General features: G+C 42.2%; 1 pseudogene; it reads left to right on the plus strand.

Moving 5' to 3' along the window:
* Nucleotides 1-5,824: 5,824 nt before the first annotated feature.
* On the plus strand, nucleotides 5,825-6,381 carry LOC107179378 (annotated as a pseudogene).
* The last annotated feature ends 5,165 nt before the right edge of the window (nucleotides 6,382-11,546 follow it).

Below are 11,546 nucleotides of genomic sequence, written 5' to 3' on the forward strand. Positions count from 1 at the left end.
AAAAGATTTTTTTTTAAATAATAAATTAAAATAAATAAAAATAGGGCTCCTGGGTGACTCAATCAGTTGAGCATCGGAATCCTGATTTCGGCTCAGGTCATGATACCAGGGTCGTGAGATCCAGCCCTCCTTTGGGCTCCACACTGAGCAGGGAGGCTGCTTGGGATTCTTTCTCTCTCTCTCTCTCTCTCTCTCTCTCTCTTAAAAAAAAATAAAATTTAAATTAAAAAATAAGAGTTGGGAGGGCAAAAAAAAATAGAGTTAAACATACCCTTACTCACCTTATAACTCAGCAATCGTACTCCTAGATATTTATCCTAGAGAGAGGACAACTTCCGTTCACATAAAACCTGTACAAGAATGTTTGTAGCAGCACTGTTGATAATCATCAAAAACAGGAAACTGAAATTAGTGTTTTTTCTCTCCCAAAGATTTTTTTTAATCATGGCAGGATATGGTAAAATTAAACATTTAACCATTTTCACGTGGGTAGTTCAGTCGTGTTAGATAGATTCGTATCATCTTGCAACCATGCCCAGGACTTATTTCATCCTGCAGATCTGCAACTCTGTACCCACTAAACCCGAACCCGTCCCCCCTCCCACCAGCCCCTGGCAACAGCCTAATTTCTGTCTCTATGTGTTGACTACTCCAGGTACCACATATAAATGGAATAATACAGTTTGTCTTTTCCTGACTGGCTTATTTAGTAAAATGTCCTCAAGATTAATGCATAGTGTAGCATGTGTTAAAATTTCCTTCCTTTTTAAGGCTGAATAATATTCTTCTGCATATATATATATACACACACACACACATTTACATATATATGTAAGATACGTATGATAGACATATATAAACGTGTATATATACACATGTGGGAATGTTATATATACAGACACATTATATACACATATTTTTTAATTTATTCATCTGTCAATGGACATTTGGGTGTTTCTACTTTGGGCTACTGAGAATAATGCTGCTATAAATATGGGTGTATAAATCTCTCATCAGGGGGCACCTGGATGGCTCAGTTGGAAGACTGTGCAGGGCACCTGGGTGGCTCAGTGGGTTAAACGCCTGACTTTGGCTCAGGTCATGACCTCACAGTTTGTGAGCTTGAGCCCCAGGTTGGGCTCTGTGCTGGCAGCTCAGAACCTGGAGCCTGCTTCAGATTCTATGTCTCCCTTTCTGCCTCTCCCCACTTGTGCTCTGTTGCTCTCTACACACACACACACACACACACACACACACACACACACACACACAAAAACAGTGTGCAATTCTTGATCTCAGGATTGTGAGTCCAAGCACCACACAGGGTGTAGAGATTACTCAAAAATAATTTTGCTTTACAGTTTATTTATTTTGAGAGCAAGCAGGGGAGGGGCAAAAAGAGAGGGAGAGAGAGAGAGAATCCCAAGCAGGTTCCACACTGTCCGCACAGAGCCTAACACAGGACTCGATCTAACAAACCGTGAGATCATGACCTGAGCCAAAATCAAAAGTCAGACACTTAATGCATTGACTGAGTCACCCAGGTGCCCCACAAAAATAAGTTCTTAAAAATATATATAAATATAGGGGCGCCTAGGTGGCTCAGTCGGTTAAGCATCCGACTTCAGCTCAGGTCATGATCTCACACTCCATGAGTTTGAGCCCCGTGTCAGGCTCTGTGCCGACAGCTGAGAGCCTGGAGCCTCCTTCAGATTCTGTGTCTCCCTCTCTCTCTGCCCCTCCCCTGCTCATGCTCTCTGTTTCAAAAATAAATAAAAACATTTTTAATATATATATTATATATTATATATACACACACACACACATGGATATGTATACATACGTATACATATCTTTACGACCCTGCTTTCAATTCTCCTGGATATATACTTAGAAGCAGAATTTCTGGATTTTTTCCATTTTTAGTTTTTTTGAGGAACCACCATACCGTTTTCTGCAGCAGCTGCATAATTTTTTGCATTCCCAGCAGCAATACAAAAGGACTCCAATTTCTCCATATCCTTGTCAACACTTGTTATTTTCTGTTGTGGTTCTGACTCGCATTTCCCTGAGTGATGATGAGTGATGTTGAGCATCTTTTCACGTGCTTGTTGGCCATCTGTATATCTTCTTTGGAGAAATAGCTATTCAAGTACTTTGCCCATTTTTCAATTGGGTTATTTGGGTTTTGTTTCATTTGAATGTACAAGTTCTTTTTTTTTTTTTAATTTTTTTTTTAACGTTTATTTATTTTTGAGACAGAGAGAGACAGAGCATGAACAGGGGAGGGGCAGAGAGAGAGGGAGACACAGAATCCGAAACAGGCTCCAGGCTCTGAGGGGTCAGCCCAGAGCCCGACGCGGGGCTCGAACTCACGGACCGTGAGATCATGACCTGAGCTGAAGTCGGACGCTCAACCGACCAAGCCACCCAGGCGCCCCTACAAGTTCTTTATATATACTGGTTGTTAACCCTTTATCAGATACAGGATTTGAAAATATTTTCTCCCATTCTGTAGGCTGTTTTTTTTTTTTCTTAAGTAAACTCTACACCCAACATGGGGCTCAAACTCACAGCCTCGAGATTAAGAGCCACGTGCCCTACCGACTAAGCCAGCCAAGTGCCCATGTGGGCTGCCTGCCTTTTCACTGTTGATTGTGTCCTTTGATAAACAGAAATTCTTGATTTTTATATAGTCCAATTGATCAATTTTTACTATTGTTTCCTGTGCTTTTAGTGTCAGAGTCAAAAAAATCACTGACAAATATACTGTTCTGAGGCTTTTCCCTATGTTTCCTTCTACGAGTTTTATAGTTTTAGCTCTTAGGTCTTTTTTTTTTTTTTAATGTTTATTTATTTTGAGAGAGAGAGAGAGCAGGGGAGGGACAGAGAGAGAGAGTGAGAGAGAGAATCCCAAGAGCACACACCCAACGCGGGGCTTGAACCCACAAACCATGAGATCACGACCTGAGCCAAAATCAAGAGTTGGACACAACCAACTGCACCACCCAGGTGCCCCTAGCTCACAGGTCTCTAAAGTTCAGTCTCTGGGGTCTCTTAAGTCTTTGATCCATTTTGTGTTAAATTTTGTACATCATATAAGGCAATTCTTTTACATGTGAATAATCTAGTTTTCCCAGGACTACTTGTTGTAGTGTTTTTACATTTTATTTTTTTTAATTTTTTGAGAGAGAAAGAGCACAAGTGAGCAAGGGGCAGAGAGAGAGGGAGAGGGAGATTGAATCCCATGAGGGGCAGAGAGAGAGAGAGAGAGGGAGAGAGAGAAGTAGGGCTCACCCGAAGTGGGACTCAAGCTCACAAACCGTGAAATCATGACCTGAGCCAAAGTCAGATGCTTAACCTACTGAGCTACCCAGGTGCCCCTTCTTCAAAAAAATTTTTAATGTGTATTTATTTTTGAGAGAGTGAGTGAGTGGGGTAGGGACAGAGAAAGAGGGAGACAGAGAATCCAAAGCAGGCTCCGCACTGTCAGCACAAAACCAGATGTGGGGCTCGAACCCACAAACTGTGAGATCATGATCTGAGCCAAAATCAGATGCTCAACTGACTGAGCCACCCAGGTGCTCCCCAGGACTACTTGTTGAAATGACTCCTTTCCCCATTAAATGGTCTTAGCACCCTTGTTGAAAATCATTTGAGCTCTCTATTTTTTTTAATATTTTTTAACATTTATTTATCAATTTTTGAGAAAGAGACAGAAGGAGAGTAGGGGAGGGGCAGAGAGAGAGGGAGACACAAAATCCAAAGTAGGCTCCAGGCTCCAAGCTACAAGCTGTCAGCACAGAGCCCGACGCAGGGCTGGAACTCACAAACCTCAAGATCATGACTTGAGCCAAAGTCGGACACTTAACTGACTGAGCCACCCAGGCGCCCCGAGCTCCCTATTCTATTGAGTGTTAGTGTTTAATGAGTACAAAGTTTCAGTTTGGGAAGACGAAAAAATTCTGGAGATGGATGGTGGTGATGGTAGCACAACAATGGGAATGTACTTATACAAACTCCTTCAGAAAGAGGAAGAGAAGGGAATACTTCCCAGCTTGTCTTATGAGGCAGTATAACTCTGATACCAAAGTCTGCTACTGTGTAAAAGGAAATTGCAGATAATATCATTCATGAACTTAGACCAAAAAATTCACAAATTGAAAAATATCACTACCAAGTCGTAAAACAAAATATTAGCAAATTAAATCCAGCAATATATAAAAATGATAGTCATATCCAAGTGGAGTTTATACTAGTAATACAAGGTTGGTTCAACATTTGAAAATCACGGGCACCTGGCTGGTTCAGTTGGTAGAGCGTGCAACTCTTGATCTCACGGTTGTGAGTTTGAGTCCCACATTGGGTGTAGATATTATATAAAAATAAAATCTAAAAAAAAAAAAAAAAAAGAAAGAAAGGAAAGAAAAATCAATGTACTCCACCATATTAATGTAATAAATGAGAAAAATCAGATACCATTTCAATAAATACAGAAAAGTATTTGACAAAATTTAAGATAAAACTTATTCAAGATCAAACTCCTCACAAAGTAAAAATGGTAGGTGATTACTTCAAACTAATAAAGAGCATCTATGAAGAATCTATAGTAACAACATCATACTAATTGATGAAACAGTCAGTGCTCTCCCCCTAAGATTAAAAACAATGCAAAGATGTCCACTCTAAACACAGTCTAGTCAACATTGTAGCGATGGTCTCAGTCTATATAATGTAAGAAAAGAAATAAAAGGCATAAAGATTGGATATAAATAAGTAAAGCTGTCTTTATTTGTAGACTACATGATTATGTAAATAGGAAATCCTAAAGAATATACAAAAAAGCTACTGGGATAGATGAGTTTAACAAAGTGGCAGGATACAAAGTAAATACTCAAGACAGTATAGTATTGACGTAAAGTTAAATCAATGGAACAAAAAGGTCGAAAATTCTCACATATACAATCAACTGATTTTCAATAAAAGCATCAAATTAATTCTATGAATAAAGAACATTCTTTTCAATATGTATTGTTGGAACAACTGGATATACACATTATGAAGAATTAATCTTGATCCCTACCTTACACCAAATATAAAAATTATTTTGGGATGGGTCATATATCTAAATGTAATATCTAAAACCATACAATTTCTAGAAGACAACACAGGAGAAAAATCTTTGCAACCTTAGAATGGCCAACAATGTCTTAGAACACAAAAACACTAATCATAAAAGAAAAAGCTGGAAAAAAAAAAAAAGGCTGATAAATTGGACTTCATCAAAATTAAATTTTTCCGAAGCATCTGGGTGGCTCAGTTGGCTGAGTGTCTGACTTTGGATCAGGTCATGACCTCATTGCTTGTGGGTTAAGCCCCACATCGGGATCTCTGCTATCAGCATGGAGCCTGCTTCAGTTCCTGTCTCCCTCTCTCTCTGCCCCTCCCCAGCTCGTGCTTTCTCCCTGTCTCAAAAATAAACTAAAAAAAAAATTTGTAATTAAAATTTTCTGCTCATCAAAAACTGAAAAGGTAAGTCTTAGATTGTGAGAAGATATTCATGATGACAAAGGACTTACAATCAGGTTATATTTTTTAAAAACTCCTAAAACTCAATTAAGAAAAAAAAAAGACCACCCCAATTTTTTTTTTCAATCCAATTTATAAACATGGGCAAAAGTTGTGGACATTTCACAAATGAAGGTATAAAACTGGCTAATGACCACATTAAAAGATACTAAACATCATTAGCCTCTTCCCGTAAGCGGCCTGAGGTGATCTCTGAAAATGGTTTGCTATTCACTTGACCCGGAAAACCCGACAAAATCATGCAAATAAAGAAGTTCAAATCTTCGTGTTCACTTTAAGAACACACGGGAAACTGCCCAGGCCATCAAGGGTATGCATATCCGAAAAGCCACCAAGTATCTGAAAGATGTCACTTTGCAGAAGCAATGTGTGCCATTCCGACGCTACAATGGTGGAGCTGGTAGGTGGGCCCAGGCCAAACAGTGGGGCTGGACACAGGGTCGGTGGCCCAAAAAGAGTGCTGACTTTTTACTGCACATGCTTAAAAATGCAGAGAGTAATGCTGAACTTAAAGGGTTCAGATGGAGATTCTCTGGTCATTGAGCACATCCAGGTGAACAGAGCCCCCAAAATGCGGCATAGAACTTACAGGGCTCATGGTCGGATTAACCCATACATGAGCTCTCCCTGCCACACTGAGATGATCCTTACTGAAAAAGAGCAGACTGTTCCCAAACCAGAAGAGGAGGTTGCACAGAAGAAAAAGATATCCCAGAAGAAACTGAAGAAACAAAAACTTATGGCCCGGGAGTAAATTCTGCATGAAATACATGCAAATAAAAGTAAAAACAGGCGCCTGGGTGGCGCAGTCGGTTAAGCGTCCGACTTCAGCCAGGTCATGATCTCGCGGTCTGTGAGTTCGAGCCCCGCATCAGGCTCTGGGCTGATGGCTCGGAGCCTGGAGCTGTTTCCGATTCTGCGTCTCCCTCTCTCTCTGCCCCTCCCCCGTTCATGCTCTGTCTCTGTCCCAAAAATAAATAAAAAACATTGAAAAAAAATTTTTTAAAAAAAGGTAAAAACAGGAAAAAAAAAAGATACTAAACATCATTAGTAATTATTGCGAAAATTAATAGAGAAATCTCACTACAGTAGTCTTGGAGGCTAGGAGGGGAGGCTAGAAGAACCTACCACTCAAAATCAATTACAGGAAAAACTGTCAATTACAGACCCAACAGAAGAATGTCAACAGGAAAGAACTGTCAATTGCAGGCCCCAACAGGGAAAGATGCACAGTGCGTCTCCTACAAGAAATCAACTACCCTTTCGACTCAGCCAATGATAAACTGTTGTCTCCAATGGACTTTCATTCAAAACAGCCCCTTCAAACCACCTCCTTCTCCAGAAAATAACATTCCTCTCCTTTGTTTGGTGGATGTGCCTATGGTTTTGCTCTAGCTTGCGTGTTCCAGATTGCAAGTCTCTCCATTTCTGAATAAACCCATTTTCGCTGGGAAAATAACTACTTTATTTTTAAGGTTAACATTATGAAAATGCGGATCAAACCACTGTGAGGTCTCACTACATACCTATTAGAGTGGCTGACATAAAAAAGACTGACAAGACCACGTTTTTGTCAAGGACACGGAGAACGGGAACCCCCACCCGCTGCTGGTGGGAGTGCAAAATGGCATAAACACTTTGGCAGTTTCTTCTAAAGCTAAAATGTACCTAACACACCACTCAGCAGTCCCACTTGTATTTACCCAAGAGGAAAAAAAAAAAAACTCCATGTTGGCACAAAGACCTTCATGTGCTTTATTGATAACAGCCAAACCATGGAAATAGCCCAACAAATGGTGAGTGTATAACCAATCTGTGACATAGGCACATGGTACATTACTGGAGCACCTGGGTGGCTCAGTCAGTTAAGCATCTGACTCTTGATTTCGGCTCAGGTCATGATCTCATGGTTCGTGAGTTTGAGCCCAGAGTTGGGCTATGCACTGACAGCACAGAGCCTGCTTGGGATATTCATTCATTCATTCTCTCTCTCTCTCTCTCTCTCTCTCTCTCTCTCTCTCTCTCTCTCTCCCCGCCCCTCCCCTGCTCGGGTGTGCACTCTCTCTATCAAAATAAATAAACTTAAAAAAAAAAAAAAAAGAAAGAAAAAGAAACACACTACTGAGGGGTAGAGGTAGGGCGGGTTAAAAACAAACTACTGATAAACATGACATGACCAAATCTCAAAATCGTTATGCTAAGTGGAAAAAGCCAGATGCAAAAGACTAAATACTGGATGAAATTCTAGAAAAGAACATAAAGAAAATAAAGCAATGGAAACTCTCATACCATGCTGGCACAGAGTAAAACCGTCCTGAAAAAACTTGGCCATTTCTTGCTTTGCTTTTTTAAGATTTTATTTTTTATCTTTTTTTTTTTTTTAAGTTTATTTATTTTGAGAGAGAGCTAGCACAGGGAGAGCACAGGCAGAGAAAGAGGAAGAGAGAGAGAATTCCAATATACTGGCCTGATGTAGAACTCGAACTCACAAACTGTGAGACCATGACCTGAGCTGAAATCAGAGTCAGACAATTAACTGAGACACCCAGGTGCCCCTAAAGATTTTATTTTTTTTAATTTTTTTTTTAATTTTTTTTTTTAACATTTATTTATTTTTGAGACAGAGAGAGACAGAGCATGAACGGGGGAGGGGCAGAGAGAGAGGGAGACACAGAATCGGAAGCAGGCTCGACGCCGATGGCCCAGAGCCTGACGTGGGGCTCGAACTCATGGACCGCAAGATCGTGACCTGAGCTGAAGTTGGACGCTCAACTGACTGAGCCACCCAGGCGCCCCAAAGATTTTATTTTTAAGTAATCTCTACACCCAACGTGGGGCTTGAACTCACAATTCCAAGATCAAGAGTCACATGCTCCACCAACTGAGAAAGCCAGGTGCCCCTGGCCATTTCTTATAAAGTCAATCATATACTTTTCTTCTGACCCAGCAACTCTACCTCTGGTATTTATTTAAGAAAATGAAAATATTTGTCCACAGAAAGAATGTTCACAGAGCTTTATTCATAGTAGCCAAACCTGGAAACCATTCAATTGTCCATCAACAGGTAAATGGATAAATAAACTGATACAATGGAATACTACACAATAAACGTGAATATACTGCTGGGGCATGTGTGTGGCTCAGTTGGTTAAGTGGCCGACTCTTGATCTCAGCTCAGATCATGATCTCATGGTTCGTGAGTTCAAGCTCCAATTCGGGCTCTGTGCTAAAATCACGGAGCCTGCTGAGGATTCTCTTTCACTCTCTGTCTCTCTCTCTCTCAAAAAATAAACAAACATTAAAAAAAAGAAGATGGGGGCACCTGGGTGGCTCAGTTGGTTAAGCGTCTGACTTCAGCTCAGGTCATGATCTCACAGTTCGTGGGTTGGAGCCCTGCGTGGGGCTCTGTGCTGACAGCTCAGAGCCTGGAGCCTGCTTGGGATTCTGTGTCTGCCTCTCTCTCTGCCCCTCCCCTGCTTGCGCCCTCTCTCTCAAAAATAAAATACAACATTAACAACAACAAAAAAGAGATGGTATGTTTAAAAAAATAATAAAAATATATTGGATGAATGAGTAAAATAAAGTAAGTTGAAACAGGGATTAAGCTAGTATATGAACGTATGCCATTACTCCTATATGCTTGCAAGAGGAGGGGTTACAGATTTGATTTTTGGCTTGTTAGCCACAGAAGCAAAGAATAGAAAACAATTGGTTACATGACTGCAGCCAAAAGATCAGAAAAAAAAGTATTTCCACAATTTTTGGAACAGGGATATGAGAAAAATTCACTCACTGATCCTCAATGGTGGACAAAATTCTCAACAATACCCTGAGTTTACACATGGAGTTTCATTAGGCTATAGTGTTTTTTTGTTGTTTTTTTTTTAAATTTTTTTAACGTTTATTTATTTTTGAGACACAGAGAGACTGAGCATGAATGGGGGAGGGTCAGAGAGAGGGAGACACAGAATCTGAAACAGGCTCCAGGCTCTGAGCTGTCAGCACAGAGCCCGACGCGGGGCTCGAACTCACGGACCGAGAGATCATGACCCGAGCCAAAGTCGGCCGCTTAACCGACTGAGCCACCCAGGCGCCCCTAGGCTATAGTTTAAAAGGTCTTGTGAGGTAACAACAAAATGAAATTCGGTTCAAGCCGTTCCATGAGAGGTCGTGACACATCTCTAATGGTCTAGATCATTCTAAAGGCAAGCATTTGATATTCAGGGATGAATGGCATCAGGGCAGATGTCACCTCCACAGAGGGCTCTTCCAGCCCCTGACATTGAGCAACCCAAGATGTGGTCACATTACCCCATTTTATTTTCCGCATAGCCCTTACCCCTGGTTGGCACTGTTTACACATTTACTGTCTAATTCTACTGACTGGAATGGCTGCTCCATGTGGATAATGACCTTAGCTTGTCTTTTTCATCATCGTATGCCTAACACGTAGTGGGTGCTCAACAAATACTCTGAATGAGAGAACAATCTGTTATTTCCCACAACCACTCGATGGCAACCACATCCCTCCAACTCAGACTAAACAACACGGGGTCACCACGCATATAAAGACAGACCGCAAACTTTGCCGGGCACGCTCTCACGGCCCTGTACCAGTCCCTCAGGAGTGAATGCTGGCTTCTCAACATTTCCAGAATCAGACTCTCCTCACACCTCCTCTGACTACTCGGGCCTCACTACATCCCGTCCAATTTTGCCAGAACCTCTCGCCAGGTCTTCCTACTCCAACCCTTGCCCCCTCACTACTCCCCGGTTATTGCCAGAGAGAAAGACCCAATCTTGCTGTTCCTCCGTGAACCACCCACCCGTGTGGTTCCACCTCACTGAGAGTGCAAGCCCAAATCCTCACCAGGGCCTCACGGGCCTCATGTAAGCAGGAACACTTCCTTTCTAGTCTCTCACCCAACCCAGCCCCAGGGTGTCTGTGATGCTGTGGAACTTGCCAGACTTTTTCCTACGGCCGTTTATCTTGCCTGGAATACTCTTTCCTCAGAGACCAGTCGAGCAGATTCCCTCGCCTTCTTCAAGTCGATTCCAATCTCGCCACCCAATTTAAACATGGAATCCGCCCCCTCTTAAGAGCTCCCACAAACACACAGGACTCACTAGGTGGCAGGGACGGTTCTGAGCCCTTCAGCTTTCCTCCTGGGTTCCCATGTGCCAAAACCATTTTATTTCTGCCCTTCTCCACCCCAACCCCTGCGCGGCGCCTTCACTGAAACCCTGCGTGTTTGTGAAATAGTCACCAGCCACCTGCCCAAGTCCCGGTGGCATCTCTGTGGAACGCTAACCACTAGGAACTGCTCCAAACAAAGCTGTATGTTTTCATCTGCCACCGAAGAGAGGGTGTAACTACCAATGTCACAGCTTCCTAAGGGGCCAGGAGTGCCTGGTGACGGGGAATCAGGGAATCACGTGCCTCTTGAGTTAACTTTCCTGAAGAACTCTTAGCCAAGGGAGCAACTCTTAACACTTTCTGAGACCACTATTAGTGAAAAGCCTCAGGGGCATAGCTGGCTACCTTCCTCCCCACACAACCCACCTTAAAAGCCTGGCTCTCAGAGCAGTTCTGTATTCAGAACGGCCGTCTGAGCATATTCTCAAGCAGAAGACACATCAGAGAAGTGCCCGGGAGAACTCAGAGGGCCTTGGGCTTATCCCCAGAACCCAAATACGATTCCCAGTGTTCCCAGCGGTGGCGGCAGAGAAATCTTCCAGATCCCCCAGACCTATTTCAACACAAGACACCCCTTAGTTTTATCTTCCCAATAAATAACGACACCTTATCTTCTTTGGGCTTCACAGTCCTAATCCCTTCATCTTTCTTCTTGGGTTCCATGTTCCAAAAACATTTTAATCTCTGTTCTTCTCCACGGGGCTTAAAGGCTCCCATCCGCCTCCTCAGATCTGGTTAGTAGTGGAATTCTCAAGTGACC

This window comes from Panthera tigris, chromosome B4 (genome assembly GCF_018350195.1).
Source record: "Panthera tigris isolate Pti1 chromosome B4, P.tigris_Pti1_mat1.1, whole genome shotgun sequence".
NCBI lineage: Eukaryota > Metazoa > Chordata > Mammalia > Carnivora > Felidae > Panthera > Panthera tigris.